Genomic DNA, 20176 nt, shown 5'->3' with positions numbered 1-20176 from the left:
GTCCTGACGAAGGGTCTCGGCCTGAAACGTCGACTGCACCTCTTCCTAGAGATGCTGCCTAGCCTGCTGCGTTCATCAGCAACTTTCATGTGTGTTGCTTGAATTTCCAGCATCTGCAGAATTCCTGTTGTTTCCAATATTACATATATTTGTTGGGAAAAGTCTGGGGGTAATGCCTTCTACAAAAGCTATTTGGAGTCGGGTTTCAATCAAAGAGATGAGATTGGAGGTGTGGGTTATAGAGGTCCCCTGCCCTATAAAAAAGACACACAAAGTCAGGTTACTGACAGAACCTGCTCTTCTCAAGAAAGATGTGTTTACATGCACCATGCCTCGATCAAAACACCTTTCACAGGACCATAGAAGAATCGTAGTTGCATGAAGTTGGAAAAGACGACAAAAGCATTTCTAAAGACCTGAGTGCTCATCAGCCCACAATAAGACAGATTGTCTACAAATGGAGGAATCTCAGTACCATTGCTACTCTCTCTAGGAGCGGGCATCCTGCAAAGATCACACCAAGAGCACAACATGCAATGCTGAACAAGGTGAAAAAGAACCCAATGGTAACAGGAAAAGACCTGCAGAAATCTCTAGAACTTGGTGAAGTCTCTATTCATGTGTCAACGATAAGAAAACACTGAACAAGAATGGTGTTCATGGAAGGACTCCATGGAGGAAACAACTGCTCTCCAAAAAAAAACCACATTGTTCCACGTCTCAAGTTTGCAAAAGACCGCCTGGATGTTCCACGGTGCTTCTAGGGCAACGTTCTGTAGACAGGTGAGACTAAAGTTGAACTTTTTGGCAGAAATGCACATCGCTATGTTTGGAGGGAAAAGGGCACTGCACACCAACACTGAAACCTCATCCCAGCTGTGAAGCATGGTGGAAGGAGCATCCTGGTTTGGAGCTGCCTCGGTGCCCCAGGGCCTGCATAGCTGCAATTGTTAAGGGAACAATGAAGTGAAAATTGTATCAAAACATTTTACAGGAGAATGTCAGGGTAGCAGTCCGTCACCTGAAGCTTAATAGAAATTGGATATTGCAACAAGACAACGATCCGAAAGACAAGAGTAAATCAACAACAGAATGGTTTAAAAAGAAGAAAATTCATGTTTTGGAATGGCCAAGTCAAAATCCTGACTTTAATCCTATAGAAATGTTGTGGAAGGACCTGAAGCAAGCAGGTCATGTGAGGAAATCCAAAAACATCCCAGAGTTGAAGGAGTTTTGTACGGCGGAATAGCCTAAAATTTCTCCAAGCCGATGTGCAGGACTGATCAACAGTTACCGGAAACATTCGATTGAAGTTATTGCTGTACAAGGGGGTCATACCAGTTATTGAAAGCAAAGGTTCACATACTTTTTCCTACAAATACAATGTAATATTGGATGATTTCTCTCAATAAACAAGTGAGTTTATTTAAATGGGTTCTCTTTATCTAGTTTTAAGACTTGCATGACGATCTGATTACATTTTAGGTCATATTTATGCAGAAATAGAGAAAATTCTACAGGGTTCACAAACTTTCTAGGACCACTGTACAAAATGCTGTAAGAACTCAGCAGGTCAGGCAGCACTTACGGGGAGGAATAAACAGCCAATCTTTCAGGTGGAGACCCTTCATCAGGACTGGAAAGGAAGGGGGAAGAAGCTGGAATAGGAAGGTGGGGGAGGGAAAGATTACAAGCCAAAAGGTCATAGGCGAAGCCATGTGTATCAGATTCCATCTTCTTAGCCCTTTATCTTTTCCACCTATCACCTCCCAGCTTCTCATCTCAATCCCCCCCTCCTCCTCCCACCTATCTTCCCCCTCACCAGGCTTCACCTAAAGCCTTCTAGATTCTAGGGGAAGAAGAACAAGCTAGAAGGTAACAGGTGAAGCCAAATGGGCGGGGGAGGGGAGACAAAGTAAGAAGCTGTAAGGTGATAGGTGGAAAAGGTGAAAGGTTGAAGGAGAAGGAATCTGATAGGAAAGGACAGTAGACCAAGGGAGAAAGGGAAGGAGGACGAGCATCAGAGGGCGGTGATAGGTAGGTGAGGAGAAAAGAAGAGGTAAGAGGGTGGCCCGAGTGGGGAATGGAAGGAGAGGGAAGGGAGAAAGTGAACAATTACGAGAAGTTAGAGAAGTTGATGTTTACGCCATCAGATTGGATCTACGTGAACAGAACATACAATGTTGCTCAATCTGAAAATGTACACAGTCATACTCAGAAGTTATTAATTTTATAATGTCCTGCCCAATTAAAAAGTTTATTATGCAGAACAAGCAATGCAAGTTGGTAAGATAATCAATACAGGGAGTGTATAATCAGCAGAATCATCAGAAGGTCGTTGTTTGAAGTACTGAGAAGACCTTTAATTCTTTTTCAGGGAGTTATTGGGTTTTTCAGAAGCAAAGTCAGAAACAGGGTTAATATTATTGGCATATGTCATGAAATTTGTTGTTTAGCAGCAGCAGTACATTACAATACATAATGATTTTTAAAACTATAAATTACATTAAGAAATATATATAAACAATAAATTTATTAAGTAGTGGGGTGCCATAGTAATGTAGCAGTTAGCATGATGCTAAGTGGAACAGGTGGAACAGGTCAAAAGCTTTAAGTTCCTCGGGGTCAATATAACAAATGACCTGACATGGTCCATCCAAGCAGAGTTCACTGCCAAGAAGGCCCACCAGTGCATTTAATTCCTGAGAAAACTAAAGAAATTTGGCCTGTCCCCTAAAACCCTCACTAATTTTTATAGATGCACCGTAGAAAGCATTCTTCTAGGGTGCATCACAACCTGGTATGGAAGTTGTCCTGTCCAAGACCGAAAGAAGCTGTAGAAGATCGTGAACACGGCGCAGCACATCACACAAACCAATCTTCTGTCCTTGGACTCACTTTACACCGCACGCTGTCGGAGCAGTGCTGCCAGGATAATCAAGGACACGACCCACCCAGCCAACACACTTTTCGTCCCTCTTCCCTCCGGGAGAAGGTTCAGGAGCTTGAAGACTCGTACAGCCAGATTTGGGAACAGCTTCTTTCCAACTGTGATAAGATTGCTGAACGGATCCTGACCCGGATCTGGGCTGTACCCTCCAAATATCCGGACCTGCCTCTCGGTTTTTTTGCACTACCTTACTTCCCATTTTTCTATTTTCTATTTATGATTTATAATTTAAATTTTTAATATTTACTAATTTTAACTATTTTTAATATCTTTAATATTTAATATTTGTAATCTAGGGAATGTGAAGCGCAGAATCAAATATCGCTGTGATGATAGTACGTTTTAGTACCAATTGTTTGGCGACAATAAAGTATAAAGTAAAGCTAGGGGCATCAGAGTTCAGAGTTCAGAGTTGAATTCCAACGCTGTCTGTAGGAAGTTTGTACGTCCTTCCTGTGAGTGTGAGGGTTCCCTACGGTTTCCTCCCACAGTCCAAAGACGAATCATTTAGTAGGTTAATTGGTCATTGTAAATCGTCTTGTGATTAGGTGAGGGTTAAATAGGTGGGTTACTGGGCTGCGTGGCTGTGTTGGGCTGGAAGGGCCAGTTCCACGTTGTATCTCAAAATAAGTAAAAAAACTAAGTAAATAGTGCAAAAGGAGAGAAGAAGTAGTGCGGGAGTGTACGTGGGTTTACTGTCCATTGAGAAACCTGATGGCGGAGGGGAAGAAACTGAACCATTGAGTGTGTGTCTTCAGGCTTGATGGTATTGATGATAAGAGGCACTTCCTGAGCGATGAGGGTCCTTAATGATGGATGCTGCCTTTTCTGAGGTGTCCTCAACTGTGGGCAGGCTGGTGCCCATGATACAAATTCTCTTCCTCAGAGGGCACTGGAAGCAAGAGATGTTTCGAAGGTGGATCGACTTCTGTAAAGCAAGGAGGTGAAAGGTTCATGTGGGTAAATGAGAATGAGGAGATGAATCAGAACCAGGTCTGTCATCACTGAAATATGCTGCCGAACATGTTGTTTTGCGGCAGCAGTACAGCGCGTGGAACATAAAAGTACTATATACTGCAATAATAAATAAACGAACAGTGGAAAAGAGGAATAGTGAGAAGGTGTCCATGGACCATTCAGAAATCTGATGACAAGGGGGAAGCAGCTGTTCCTGGAACATTGAGTGTGTGTCTTCAGGCTCCTACACCTCCTCCCCGGTGGTAGCAATGAGAAGGGGGCATGTCCTGGATGGTGAGAGTCCTTAATGACCAAACTTATATTTAGTGAATGGTGTCATGAAGTCATAAAGCACTGCAGCACAGAAACAGGCCATTTGGCTCATCTAGTCCATGCTAAACGCTTATTCTGCCTAGCCCCATCCACCTGCACCTGGACCATACCCAGACTGAGCAAATTCCTGTGCCTACCTTGTATGTTACTGAATGTTTTGTCAAATGTCTGCACTACATTATTTACTGCACTTGTAAAAGTACTTTATTGGCTATAAAATTGTCTGTAATAACATGAGATGGTGAAAGCACATTACTGATAAATATTGTTCATTCATTTTAAATATGAAGGAAGAGCTTTGATTGGAAAAACACTGGAAATTTCCCAAGTTTTATTTACTACTGCTGCAGATTTTGGACATTTTCGGGTTTTACCTACATTCCATTAAACAATATAGTTATGCAAAAAATCCTTGCACTTATACAATAGTTTTCAGAACCTCAGAGAGTCAGTATTTTACAAGCAATGAACATTTCTAAAATGCAATCACTGATATAATGTAGGAAGCATAATACACTCAAAAACTTCTATAGTTGCACCGTGGAGAGCATTCTGACAGGCTGCATCACTGTCTGGTATGGAGGGGCTACTGCACAGGACTGAAAGAAGCTGCAGAAGGTTGTAAATCTAGTCAGCTCCATCTTGGGTACTAGCCTGCAAATTACCCAGGATATCTTTAGGGAGCGGTGTCTCAGAAGGGCAGCGTCCATTATTAAGAACCTCCAGCACCCAGGGCCTGCCCTTTTCTCACCGTTACCATCAGGTAGGAGGTACAGAAGCCTGAAGGCACACACTCAGCAATTCAGGAACAGCTTCTTCCCTTCTACCATCCGACTGCTAAATGGACGTTGAAGCTTTGGACATTACCTCACTTCTTAAAATATATAATATTCCTGTGTTTGCACATTCAAAAAAATCTATTCAATATATGTAAATGATTTACTTGTTTATTTATTATTATGTTTTATTTTATTTATTTTTTCTCTCTCTCTGTCACATTATGTATTGCATTGAACTGCTGCTGCTAAGTTAACAAATTTCATGTCACATGCCGGTGATAATAAACCTGATTCTGATCCTGATCTATGCTACAGAATTCCTGTCCAGACTAAGAAAATTGATAAAGGCAGGTCGGTTGATTTGGCTGATATTGACCTTTAGGCAATTTGGCCTTTAGAATGTTACAAAGCACTTTACAGTCAATGAAGTACTTACAATCTATGGTCACAGTATTGTACAATTTGAGCAGATAATTCAGTTCACTGTTGTTGTCTGGGGATAAATACTGGCCAGGATACCATGTTGAATTCCCCTGTGTTTATTCAAGGGACATTTTCACCTGGGATTTTTCAAACATGGGTGGTCAGATTTAGCTTGAGATCGCAATTAGAAGATGGAATATGCTGATATTGCAGCACCTAACAGTCATCTTAAATTTTCTGTGTGGGTCCTGAACTTAATAGCCACCAAAAATTTACAATCAGAATTAAGTTTATTATTTTCACTGTCTTATATGATGTGAAATTTATACTTTTATGCTTCATCTGTACAGTATAACAGCAGAACCATAGAAATACTAATTTATTATAATAATATAAATACTAGTCATACTAATGGAAAATAACAGACACCCAGTAAACATAAAAACGCAAACACGAGGAAATCTGCAGATGCTGGAAATTCAAGCAACACACAGAGAAAATGCTGGTGAATGCAGCAGGCCAGGCAGCATCTATAGGAAGAGGTACAGTCGACGTTTTGGGCCGAGACCCTTTGTCAGTAAAGCTGGGTGTCTTTGAAGGTCTTGAAAAAAGCTGTGAGTTACACGGTCTTACTGTCAGGAAATCAACCAGTCTAACATAAATATATAATTTATATAAAGCTAGGACAAGACAGTACAGCTTCACAATAGAACATAAGAACACAAGAAATAGGAGCAGGAGTAGGCCATCCAGCTCATCAAGCCTGCCCCGCCATTCAATAAGATCATGGCTGATCTGTCCTAAATTCAGCTCCATCTACCTGCCTTTTCCCCATAACCCTTATTTCCCTTATGATGTAAAAACCTACCTAACGATATCTTAAATATACTTAGTGAAGAAGCCTCAACTGCTTCCCTGGGCAGAGAATTCCACAGATTCACCACTCTCTGGGAAAAACAGTTTCTCCTCATCTCTGTCCTAAATCTTCTCCCCTGAATCTTGAGGCAATGTTCCCTAGTTCTAGTCTCACCTATCAATGGAAACAACTTTCCTACTTCTATCCTATCTATCCCTTTCAAAATTTTGTATGTTTCTATAAGATCCCCTCTCATTCTTCTGAATTCCAGAGAGTATAGTCCCAGGCAACTTAATCTCTCCTTCATCCCTGGAATCAACCTGGTGAACCTCTTCTGCATTCCCTCCAAAGCCAGTATGTCCTTCCTCAAGTATGGAGACCAGAACTGCACACAGTACTCCAGGTGCAGCCTCACCAGTACCCTGTACAATTGCAGCATGACCCCCCTGCTCTTGAATTCAATCCCTCTAGCAATGAAGGCCAACATTCTGTTTGCCTTCTTAATAACCCGTTGTACCTGCAAGCCAACTTTTTGCAACTAGAAAAAGAATTTCAGGATGTATATTGTATACATTTCTCTGACATTAAGTGTACCTATTGAACCTTTAGAACAGCGAAGAGCAGCAGTTTCTTTAGTCAGAGAGTGGTCAATCTGTGAAATCCATTGCCACAGCTGGCTGTGGAGGCTACGTCATTGTGTATATTTAAAGGGGAGGTTCTTGATTAGCAAGGGTGTGAAAGGTGTGAAAGGGAGAAGGGGATCAACAGGGATAATGATCAGCTTTGATGGAATGGTAGAGAAGACTTGATGGGCTGAATGGCCTAATTCTGCCCCTATGTCTTTGGTCTTCTAAGATGGAATTCTGGCCTTCATTAGTTGGGGTATTAAGTATAGACTCTATCAAATTTCTGCAGATGTACTGCAGCGAGCATTCTAACTGGTTGTATCACCATCTGGTATGGGGGTGGTGGGGGTGGGGCGGGGGTGTTCACTGCACAGGATCAGAAAAAGCTGCAGAAAGTTGCAAAATCTGCCAGCTCCATCCTGTGCATGAGATATCGCAGCATGGAGAACATCTTCAAAAGTGATGCCTCATCCATCATTAAGAAACCCCCACCACCCAGGAAATATCTTCTTCACATTGCTACCATCAAGGAAGAGGTAAAGGAGCCTGAAGGCACACACTCAACAGTGTCTTCCCCTCCACCATCAGATTTCTGCACGGACATTGAACCCCAGAACACTACCTCAGTATTAATCCGTAAACTTGAAGAATTCTGCAGATGCTGGAAATTCAAGCAACACACATGAAAGTTGCTGGTGAACTCAGCAGGCCCGGCAGTATCTCTAGGAAGGGGTACAGTCGACGTTTCGGGCTGAGACCCTTCGTCAGGACTAACTGAAGAAAGAGCTAGTAAGAGATTTAAAAGTGGGAGGGGGAGGGGGAGATCCAAAATGATAGGACAAGACAGGAGGGGGAGGGATGGAGCCAAGAGCTGGACAGTTGATTGGCAAAAGGGATACGAGAGGATCATGGGACAGGAGGCCCAGGGAGAAAGACAAGGGGGGGGAACCCAGAGGATGGGCAAGAGGTATAGTCAGAGGGACAGAGGGAGAAAAAGGAGAGAGAGAGAGAGAAAGAATGTGTGTATATAAATAAATAACGGATGGGATATGAGGGGGAAGTGGGGCATTAGCGGAAGTTAGAGAAGTCGATGTTCATGCCATCAGGTTGGAGGCTACTCAGACGGAATATAAGGTGTTGTTCCTCCAACCTGAGTGTGGCTTCATCTTCATCATTAATCCCTTTCGTTTTGCACTACTGATAATATATACGCATAATTCTAATAAGGTCTCCTTATTGTAATTTTGTTTTTAGTATTATGCACTACATTGTACTGCTTCCACAAAACAACAAATTTCACAACTTATACCAGCAATATTAAACCTGATTCTGATTCTGAGTTGTGGAAGACGTTGGTGATGCTACACTTGGAGAAGAGCGTACAGTTTTGGTTACCTTGGTACAGGAAAGACTTCATTAAGCTGGAAACGGTGCAATGATTTTCGACAATATTGCCTGAGTTAGAGGGAGAGGTTGGGTGGGTGATGACTTTGTAACTTGAAGCACAGTAGAGTGAGGGATGATCTTATCGAGGAGTATAAAATCACGAAAGGCGTAGATATGGCGAATACTCAGAATTTCTCCTGGCGAAAGGGAATCAAAAGCTGGACAGCATAAGTTTAAGGGCGAGAGGGGTAAGATTAACAGGGACCCTGGGGTCAATTTCGTTACACAGAGGGTGGTGTGTATGATCGGAACGAGCTGCCAGAGAAAGTAGTTGAGGCAGTAAAAATAGTAAGACATTTGGTCAGGCACGTTTCCGTGTTGTGTTATTCTACTACTCCAAGATGAAATAATATATAAATATGTGTGTGCATGCGCATCTTATACGGAACTAGCGCCAGTTCCTGGAAATTTGCGATGAATTTCTCTGCCTAATTTTAATGATTTTTGGGTGGGTGTTTTGCAGCGGATGTTGACAAGTCTCGCAGCGGTGCTGACTTATCGAGCCTAAGACGGAGATCGTGAATTAATTTTAAGATTAAAAAAAAGTTAGACCATCTGTTACAACACACACAAAATACTGGAGCAACTCAGCAGGCCAGGCAGCATCTGTGGAAAAAAAGTACAATCGCCGTCACAGGCCGAGACCCTTCGGCAGGATCTAAAGGTCGATTGCACTTTTTTCCATAGATGCTGTCTGGCCTGCTGAGTTCCTCCAGCATTTTGTTTTCTGCTTGAATTTCCAGCATCTGCAGATTTTCTCCTGTTTGCGATCCGCTACAACGAAGTTAATTTTGCACGATTTAGTCCCTTGGTGTTTCTCTTGGAGTTAAAACCACTTGTTCATACTCTAAAGAGTTCATACTCTAAGCCATAAATGTGAGTGAGTCGGAATACAAGTTGCAACGTGTGAACTTGTAATTTCCCCGGTTACATTGTGACGAGAAAATACAGCTTGCATTTCTTTATCACAGTGTCTGTCCTCGTCTTTCAGAATTTTACCAGCAAAGGGACAAAATAACAAGCTTACAATCATCGCACTCTCAACTCATTTGCACACACAGAGAACTGCATCGAGGACACCTTCAAAACATGATGTCTCAAAAAGGCGGCATCCATCATTAAGGACCCACATCACCCAGGGCAGGCGGAGATATAGGAGCCCGAAGATACACATACAGTTCGGGAACAGCTTCTTTCTGCCCACTTTCAGATATCTAAATGTTTTAAAAATTATTTTAAAAATGTGTTGCTGCCGCAAAACAACAAATTTCACGACATATGCCAATGATATTATGTAAACCGATTTCTGATTTCGTCGATGATGCTTTGCTATACCGCGCGGACGAGTGTCTAAGTGTCGAAGGATACCGCGCGGACGAGTGTCTAAGTGTCGAAGGAGAGACAGGGTTTGGCAGAGGTAAGGAGCGGGCGTCTCGGGCAGCGTTGTCCAAACTCTTTGCTGGGGAGAGGGGCCCCCATTCCTGTTGACAAAGAGCGGCGCGGGCTTTCCATAAAGAGAAGCCACGCTGTTTTTATTTTGCCCTCCAACTCATTTGCTCCACTGAATTCGCCATCCTCCAATTACTGCTCGGTGACCCCTGCCGTCAAAGAACGCCTTCAATTAAGAACAGAACGACATGGAAACTCACTGCGTTCGCGCACACGGGAGAATGAACAATTGGACAAGGTGCCGGAACACTCTGTAGCGCCCGCGGAACCGTAACCCAGCAAGAGTCCGGATTAGAACTGTTTTCTTTCTTTTTTTTTCTCTTTACAAACGCACAAGCCTGCGTGTTGCAAATAGAAAGCCAATCTGTCTCAATAGCTTTGCTTTTTAATTCCTTCCATTCGCCTGTTCAATAGCATCCTTATGCGTCGCTTTTCAAGATGTACGCGTTTAAGGACTTGACTTGCCTTCACTTAATCTTGAAAGTGAAACCTTTTACATCATCTTATTCCATCGACAAATACCCTATCTTGTTCCACTGACCTCATACCGGCACTGTGTGTTGTAAAGGACGCAATTGTCCCTTCCCTGAAAATGGCCATTCTTGGTTTTGTGGCTACACCGGGAACTCGTATGTGACAACATTGGAACGCTGAACTTTCGATGCGTTCTTGGGTCTAAATCCCAACCTCTGGAGCCGACCTATTCAAGAATGGCCTCGTTACGGGAAATGATTCAACTCTTGAGGGATATTTTAAGAGATTAGCTGTAATTTCTCCCTGTATTTTCTTTATGTGTGTAATTTACAGAGCTGGACTTAAATATCCCAAAACCACAAGCAACGTCTTTGATACACACTTTAAAAATCTCACCCAGGAGCGACTTTTGACCATGGCAGGGGGATATCAGTTGAAAGTAGACCGCGGGACTAATGGCCGGAGTGAATGTGTTTTAGATTACCACACGGAATAAGTAAAAAATCGATTCATATTCATGTGTTTACAATTTAAGTCTTCACCCCTGCGTCTTAGTCGTAAGTCGCGGAGTAAATATGAATTTAATTTGCGGTTACATCCATCCCAGGTACACTCCAGAAGTGTTAATTATATTGCTAGTTCTGATTAATGGGCACAGTGATTTCACTAAAGTCCGAGCAATCATAATGGGGCACATTAAAAGTTTACTGACAGCCTCTTAATGAATCTGTTCCCTGAAATAATTCACTACGAGGTTTAATAAATAACGGAGCATTCAGCGGAGAATTGCGTGATATGAACCAGGTATAATCGATTTCTAAATCCTTAAGGAAGTGAATAAGATAAAGTAGAAGAGGGAACCATTTTGGGAGATTGTCAAAAAAGCGCGCGTGTGTGCAACTATCAGCCATTTTAAATTGTCTCATTGACGGTTTAAGCCCATAAGATACAGAAGAAGAATAAGGCCATTTGGCCCATCGAGCAGGCTCCACCATTTCATCATGGTGGATCCATTTTCCCTCTCAGCCCCAATCTCCTGCCTTCTACCCATATCCCTTCACGCCCTGACCAATCAGGAATCTTTCAGCCTCCGTCTTAAATATTCGTAAAGACTTGGCCTCCATGGCCCTGTGTCCAATATTTCGATATTTTCCTTACATATCCGGATTATGTGGGTCAGTTGAGGGTTTAAACTGGTGTGGTGGGGAGATGGTTGGATGGAAAAAGTAGAGGGAGGCTGTGGACATGTGGAAATGGGTGGAGGGTTGGGTTGGATGAGAATGGAGAAGGGTAGGTTTGGGGGAGCCGATCTGTGAGGAAATGAGAGGTGTCAACACTTAGGGTGGGGATAAGCTGCGATTGGGAAACAGAAGAGGTAGGCAGGTTTAGTGGGGGGAGTGGAGAGATGCTGGAGGGGGAATTTGGCTTTGAGCAGGGAGGAGCAATACAAAGTGTGTATTGGCAATTAAGGAGGAATGGAAGGCAAGGAGTAGGGAGTAGAGGGGAGGGAACTGAGAGCTCAAAGAGAAGGAAATGAGGCGTGAGGGGACTGAGGGGGAAGGGGTTTGGGAGAGGTGAAACAGAGGGAGGGAAAGGGACATCGAGTGGGTCAAGAAAGGGTTGGGTGTTGAGAGGAGAATTGAGAGGCAGGATGTAGTCAGACTGTATTTGCTGTGTGCTTCAAGTGTGTGTGTGTGTGTTTGTGTCAATTGCGTTTGTGTTTGTGTGCGTGTGTGTGTGTGTGTGTGTGTGTGCAGTACCGTGCAAAAGTATTAGTCAGATATATACAGCTAGCATGTCTAGACTTTTGCACAGTAGACCTTTGAAACGATTTTATGTATTGCACTGTACTGCTGCCCAAAAAATCCAAATTTCATGGCACGTGTGAGTGATGATAAACCTGATTCTGATATGGGTCCCTATTGTGGGCCGAGAATGGGAAGGGGGCAGGGAGAGGAGAATCATGGTTGTGAAATGGGGAAGGGAGAGGGGAAGGAGCAGGAAGTACTAGAGATACACCCAGAAATGATTAATAAACCAATTGTTTGGAATGAAATGACTCTACCTGGTGTCTCAGGGCCTGGGTGTATCTGTACCTTCTCTGCCTCTTGTCCCACATGCCTGTTGTGGTATCTACCCTCACCATTCCCAACCTCCTTTGCTCTCGCCAGATTTACAAACTTACTCTCCACTCCATGTTGACAAATATAGTACTGTGCAAAACTCTAAGGCACCCTCTATATATAAATGCCTAGGACTTTTGCACAGTACTCTGTGTGTGTGTGTGTGTGTGTGTATTCATGACCCACTGTGTATAGTCATAGTCATAGTCATACTTTATTGATCCTGGGGGAAATTGGTTTTTGTTACAGTTGCACCATAAATAATTAATAGTAATAAAACCATAAATAGTTAAATAGTAATATGTAAATTATGCCAGGAAATAAGTCCAGGACCAGCCTATTGGCTCAGGGTGTCTGACCCTCCAAGGGAGGAGTTGTAAAGTTTGATGGCCACAGGCAGGAATGACTTCCTATGACGTTCTGTGTTGCATCTCGGTGGAATGAGTCTCTGGCTGAATGTACTCCTGTGCCCAACCAGTACAGTATGTAGTGGATGGGAGACATTGTCCAAGATGGCATGCAACTAATCACATGCAGCAGAACCTGATTTTCCATTGCGAGGTCCCTCTTGCCACTGGATTTCATGCTGTCACACTTGATTAGTAGCTGGTGTCTATTGGCCATCCCATCCTACAACTAAAACATACGCAAAGACAGCTTCTGTTCCCCACAACTCCTCTTCCGTGCCAAATCCCAATGATCTCCAATTCCCCAATTCTTTCAAAAAATATCTATATCTGTCTTAAATATCTTTACTTAAATATCTAGCCGGTTTCCTCCGGTGCTTTGCTTTCCTCCCACAATGCAAAGGTGTACTGGTTAGTAGGTTAATTGGTCATTGTAAATTGTCCTGTGATTGGGCTAGGGTTAAATGGTTGGGTTGCTAAGTGTTGTGGCTTTTTGGGCTGGAATGGCCTGTTCCCCTCTGTATCTCTAAATTAAATAAAAAGAAATTGAAAATAATTTTAAAAAAACTTGAAAATAAGTAAACCATTGTTTTTCAGAACAATTTGAATAGAATTAACTACAAATCAAACCATGCATTCTCAAAAACTGCATTTAAAAACAAACAAGTTGAATCTTTCTTGGGGGGTCCTTCATGAGTATGTTAGTTAATTCGCTCTATTTGAGCAGGAGGGAAGGGAGCAATAAAAATTAAGATGACTTTGAATAATAGTGATACCCTGTTCCAAAAGCAGTCATATTTTAACCTGTTCATTCTGAATCCACAGCGGACTCTTATTTATATACAGGATGTGGCTGTCACTAGATTGTTTGCTGGGAAGCTGGTGTTAAGTCACTTTTGCCTCCGCTACAGTGTGTCTGGTGATGATCATTACACAATGTCTTTGGGTAGAAACTAATATTTACAAGTCAGTGTGACTTGGAGGGGAACTCACTAGTACAGAGATTCTCAGATGCCTGCTTCCCTTGTCATTCTGGGAAGGAGATACTGTTGACGTACATAAAACATAAACTACAGAACACTACAGGCTCTTCAGCCCACAATGTGGTGCTAACCTTTTAATGTTAATCTGTCATAGCCCTCCATTTTTGTTTCATCATGTGCCTGTCTAAGAGTGTCTTAAATTTGCCTAATGTGCCTGCCTCTACCACCACCCGGGCAGCATGTCCCATGCACCTACCAATCTCTGTATTGAAAATTTACATCTGACATACTCCTCCTTTCCTCCAATCACCTTAAAATGCTACTACAGACTTGTTTCACATTGTGTTTTCTTTTTCACTAATGTTGTGTTTTACATGGTGTTTTATTCACTGTCTTGTATAATTTATGTACTATTTGTGTCCTGTGTGTTGTCTGTACCTATGAACCTATGATGCGGCCATAAACAAGTTTTCACTCTACCTTTACCTCACCTTACTTACACATGACAATAGACATGACTGAATTTGATCCAAACAGCAAGCCGGACATAGGTGTCAGAGCATGAAGTGCAACCCACCCCTACTCTACCTTGTCCAGCCAGACAGCACCTTCCAGCTGGCTTTCAGAGATATTTGCAGGTTAAATCAGTGAAAAAGATAAACAATGTTAAGTACATTTATTAACATATAAATCAAAAAATAAACCATGGAACAGTTTATATTTACCTTCTTTTATGAGGGTGTGCGAACCCATTGAAATGACTAAGGTAACACACACAGAATACTGAACAAGCCAGGTAGCATCTATGGAGGGGAATAAACGGTTGATATATTGGGCCAAGAAACATAAAACAGGCCAACCAGATGACATGAACAATAATTTCTCCAACTTCTAGTAATTTCTGCCCCCTTCCTCCTTCTCTCTTTTTTCATTCCCCATTCTGGTTAACCTCTCATCCCTTCCCTTCTGTTCACATGCTTATCACCTCTCCCTGGTGCCCCTCATCCTTCCCTGTCCTCCATGGTTCGCTGTCCTCCTCATCTCTTTACCTCCCCCAGCTATCACCTCTTAGTCTCCATGGAAACGAAAGGAGGAGGGTCCAATTATCCAAGGGACTGGAGTCTATGAAGGAAGTTTGTTCCTTCAGGAAAAACAATGAGGAGACAGAAGCAAAAAAGGGAACCAGATAGGAAAAAAAAAACTGCAGAAAATATTAGCTTTCACTATATCTGTGTGAATCATGCCAGATTGGGAGAATTGTTTCACTTCATCCAGCTCCTCAACCTGGACTCAGTCTAACTGCAGGGGTTCGGCAATTGCCTGTGCTGTCTTTTCTCTGTCTGCTGCTGGCAATAAACCACTCTGCTATTAGTTGGCCACAGGAACCAAACAGAACCAACAAAGTACAACAGTGTCCGTAAGTATAGGATCAATTCTTCACACTGGTTGGACTGACCATACCATAATCCGCACATAACAGAATCCAGAACTTTGGATCCAATCAGGAAAAGTGTGAAGTGATTCACTTCGGAGGGTCAAACTTGAAGGCAGATTACAAGTTTAATGGGAGGATTCTTAGCAGTGTGGAGGAACATAGGGATCTTGGGGTCCATGTTCATAGATCCCACAAAGTTGCTCCAAAGGTTGATGGGGTGGTTACGAAGGCATACAATGTGCTGGTCTTCATTAGCCATGGGATTGGGTTCAATAGCCATGAAGTAAAGTTGCAGCTCTATAAGACTCTGTTGAGAGCACATGTGGAATATGGTGATCATTTCTGGTTGGATGTGGTAGCTTTAGATAGACTGCAGAGGAGATTTACCAGGATGCTGCCTGAATTAGAGAGCAGACCCTGCAAGAAAAGGTTGAGCGAATGAGCTAGGGCTTTCCTCTGTGGACTGAAGGAAGATGATAAGAAGCATTGATAAGTGTGAACAGCCAGAAACGTTTTCTCAGGGTGGAAATGTCTAATACAAGAGGTATTTAAGTTGATTGGAGGAAAGTATTGGGGGGGGGGGGTTGTCAGATGTAAATGCCGGGGGTGGTGGAAGAGGATGATATATTAGGGAAAAATAAGAATCTTGGATAGGCACGTGGATGAAGAAAAACGGAGGATTACGCAGGAGGATTGATCTTAGAATAAGCTAAAAGGTGAACAAAGATCCTGTTGTTCTATAGCAATTCCCAATATTGTAATCAGGTTTTCTTTCCTGTTTCCAAGTCCTAATTTGGTCCCTTGGCCTGATTGGGGTATTTCACGCGGATATTTTTAGAAATTTACACAGAAAAGAGGGTTGATATGGAAAAAAAGAATTCTGATGGTGAAGATTTTCTGAAAAAAATCTGTTCCTGTTGCTGAAAAAAAACTCCACGTTGCCGTAAAAGTCGGAGATATTCCGTTGCTTTTCCCGTTAGTGGGAGGGCTTTATTTTTGTGGGACTGCGTTCGCGAAGTACCCAATGCCGAAAACCACAATCGCTTCTCCGAATGCATTGCGTTCTCTTAATATAGACTTTCGTCTGTTTTAATGTGCACACATTGCAGCAAAAAGCGTTTAATGGGAGGTACGGTGTACTGGACAGAATGAGACGTGAACCCTGAAACCGGGTTAGGTTGAGATCCGGAAAGAGGCAGGCTCACATGCTTGAAATCAATCAAATCATCTCATTAATCGGATCAGTGAGTCGTACAATATAGAACCAGACCCCTCGACCCACCGAATTTCTGCTGTTCATCATTTATACTCATCTTACACTTTCTCTTCTCCCCACTTTCCCTTGAACTACTCCCAGACTCTACCTCTCACCTGCACAGTACACCCAGTTTACAAGTTGCATACTGATTTCTCACATTCCAATCAGACTTATAACCTCCCCCCCCCCCGCTATAGAGAATTAATTCCCTGATGGGAAATTAAGCTTCTATGGACTCAAAATCCGCGCGGAACTTTACACGTATATTACGCGGAATTTGGGATGGCACGGTAGCGTGGCGCCAGTGACTGGGGTTCAGTTTCCTCCTCTGCCTGTATCTTCTTCCCATGTGGGTATCCCCCCCACCACATCCCAAAGACATACTGGTTAGGGTTAGTAAGTTGTGGACATGCTATTTTGGCGCCGGAAGTGTGATGACGCTTGCGGGCTGCCCCCACAAATCCTTGGATTATTCTGGTTGCTAACGCAAAGGAAGCGTTTCACTGCATGCTTCGATGTAGACATGATGACTAAAGTTAACCTTTCAATCTTTATCCGACAGTAATTTACATCAGTGCTAAGTATAGACGGCGAAAATCCTAGATCAAGTTGATGGATGTATCCTGCGAAATTTATATCGAAATATTGTATTGAAATATTGCAGAAATTCACTTTGCGGTCGTTTCTTGCGGATCCAGGGAGTTTGAAGGCATCGTAACCGAGTTCCAAATCCAGCTACAGATTCAGATTTATTTATCACATGTGCATCGGAACACACAGTGAAGTGCCTCTGTCCCCGCCAGTCCAGCAGGGTTCCGTGCAGACAATTTGTGTCGATGCTCAAAATAGACTGTCACCTTGTCACCATTTTCTAGGCATCCGTCAAGGTACAGCAGTAGCTTGAGAGTAAACCATGCAAATTTACTCGCCAGGAAATATGAGAGAGGCTGTGGTCCATGACAATCATAGAGCGAATAACGATTTATTGGGGGGGGGGGTGGGAGAAATTTATCACCGATGTCATCCTAGCGGGCCAAATGGCCTGTGTTTGACCCGTGAACCTTTTGCCTTGGTGTTTGAATTTGAAGGCAGGATCCTGTACGCGCCGTGATTTTCCTAATTAAATATTCTTCCCATATAATTAACCAGATCAGATTGCGCCTGTTAGTTTTCGCTGTGTTTGCAGTTTCATAATTATGAATATGTTGGATATTTTACAATGACGAGGCGATTCGAAGCTGGTTAAAAAGAAGAGTCGCATCTCAATTGTTAAAGGAATATGTTTTTCTGAAATATCAGTAGGACGTTCTGCGGACAATAATCCTTACTATCACAAAACACTAAAATCGAAGAAACACAGACCTTGCATTTTAAGAAGTAAACCGACTGCAGCTTCTGCATAATTATATTAAAATTGTAAAGTGAATGAGGATTACTGCAGTGCAAATTTTCCTCAAATATTGCATCTTATGACATCTTTTGTTAGAGGGATCGGTAAGATATTCAAATCAACAAACTTCTAACAAAATTTCTTACTTTGGAAGTGCTGCAGACATTTCGGGACGATAAAAGCAACACACATAAAAGTTGCTGGTGAACGCAGCAGGCCAGGCAGCATCTCTAGGAAGAGGTGCAGTCGACGTTTCAGGCCGAGACCCTTCGTCAGGACTAACTTCTTTCAGTTAGTCCTGACGAAAGTTCTCGGCCTGAAACGTTGACTGTACCTCTTCCTACAGATGCTGCCTGGCCTGCTGCGTTCACCAGCAACTTTTATGTGTGTTGCTTGAATTTCCAGCATCTGCAGAATTCCTGTTGTTCGGGACGATAAAAGTCGTTTTGAGAAATGTAAGTTAGTTTTTAATTTCAATACTTTCCTTCTTATAAAGCCAAGATGTTTTTTAATTCCAAAATCTTTAACTCCCCAAATAGGCTATTGGATAGAAATATATACTTGGTACAAAGCGCTGATGAAATCAGAAAATGATTAGTTTTACTTTATATTCTAGTATTTGGACTGTCAGATGAGTCATAATTTAGAGAGATGTACAGACAAGATATACCTTAGTGTATTCGATTTTGCATCAAGAAAATAAAATAATATAGATTTAGAGATTTTAATATCGATTAGAACTTATTATCTAATAAGGATAAAGCATGTTACCTTCCCGTTTGGAAGATGCAAAAGTTTCGTTGTTTAAAACTCACAATTCCACTAATAAAACGTGTTCAATGATTCCAAGTCACCTTGTAGTGAACTGCCTAATCGTTCTTTAATTAAATTAATACATACTCATTATACGGAATCACCGCAGAGGAAAATGATTTTTTCAGTGGTCATTAGTACACTAAAATTGTGACGGCTGAAAAGAGGCGTTTAGCAGGGGAGAGAGAGAGACAGAGGGGGAGACAGAGTGCGTGTGTGCGTGTGTGAGACAGACAGACAGAGGGGAAGAGAGAGAGAGAGAGAGAGAGAGAGAGAGTGTTAGAGAGAGAGCATAAAAATTGGTCCAGCTTATAGAAATCAAATTTACTTTGCAGAGCGAATCCGATACATCTCGCTTTTTAAAAAAGATAGATATTAAGAGATCAGGCGTCGAAGCTAACGGGTGCATCAAACCAATTATAAAATATTATTGACAGATTCCTAGTGGTTTCTATACAGTACTTAGTTTTTTCGACTCTGCGAGAAGTCATATTTCTCTTATAATTAATGGCTTCAGCGGTTTTTGCATAAAATCTATTTTTTTACAAACTGAGAAGTTACACAAATGGAAAGTGAAATTGAAAAAATGATAAATATTTATATGCATTTACTATAACAACTTATATACAATTGTTCTTAAACATTTTGAAAACAGTTATATTTGTAGCACATTTCATTCAGAATTCTTAAAGGAACGGAAAGCATAAAACACTTAGTTATGAATAAACGTCCCATATGGACGATTGAATTCAGCTCATTAGGTTTACCAGTTATTTTGATCTATTTACCTTTTAAGTACCTCGTATAGCGACAGGAGTTTATAGAGTTGCAGAGTATAATTGGGAAATACGTAACAAATTTAAGGGCAGGACAAAAGGAACATGGTTAATGATCCAACATTAAGGCATTCCCTTAAGATGAAATGTTAAACGCGTTTCAACTACCTGAAGTTTGATTAATGCTGTAAGCATTGCGCCAGATCTCCATTTTATATGTTGCAACCATTCCCGGTTCTGACAACCAAAGATTGTGTTGAAAGTGAACCGTAATTCTAGCAGACCCCGTCGGAAAATTCACTCATTGTTTGGCTCATACAGATTAATTTAAGCTTGCAACTGAATTGAAGACCGATACTGTTCAATGACTCCGTCAGCCAGCCACTCAATTCGTCATGTTCTGGAATGAGACCAGTTAAATCAGTGATAAGGGGAATGGACCCTTAATAAACATAGTCGCGTAGTTAATTTTCTTTTTAACTTTATATCGCGCGGAATCCCAGGCAGTTGACCCCACTTACGCTGCCGGTGGTATTTTATTGGAGCCTTGGGTAATAAATGCTACCGCTCTCCGATAGGTGGCGGTGTTGTGCGCGCTGCGTCTTTACTCTTCTATTCAGTTCGCGGACAACTTCGAAAACAGTTGTGCTGATTTTCTAAAACCCAGTCAAGTTCGATTCTTATCCTTTCTGCCTTTT

At 42.1% G+C, this 20176-nt stretch overlaps 1 protein-coding gene across 2 annotated transcripts in view; it reads right to left on the bottom strand.

Moving 5' to 3' along the window:
- LOC134346366 (scrapie-responsive protein 1-like) overlaps window positions 1–19687 on the bottom strand; it is an 86462-nt gene extending 66775 nt beyond the window's left edge. The window contains exon 1 of one of the 2 annotated variants that reach the window (XM_063047719.1): window positions 19647–19687. The gene's annotated coding sequence lies outside the window, so the exon portion shown is untranslated. The remainder of the gene's footprint in view (window positions 1–19646) is intronic. The other variant, XM_063047718.1, reaches the window with a different exon arrangement.
- Between the last annotated feature and the right edge of the window lie 489 nt (window positions 19688–20176).

Source organism: Mobula hypostoma, chromosome 5 (genome assembly GCF_963921235.1).
Source record: "Mobula hypostoma chromosome 5, sMobHyp1.1, whole genome shotgun sequence".
Classification (NCBI taxonomy): domain Eukaryota; kingdom Metazoa; phylum Chordata; class Chondrichthyes; order Myliobatiformes; family Myliobatidae; genus Mobula; species Mobula hypostoma.
This window is presented reverse-complemented; position numbering and strand designations above follow the sequence as displayed.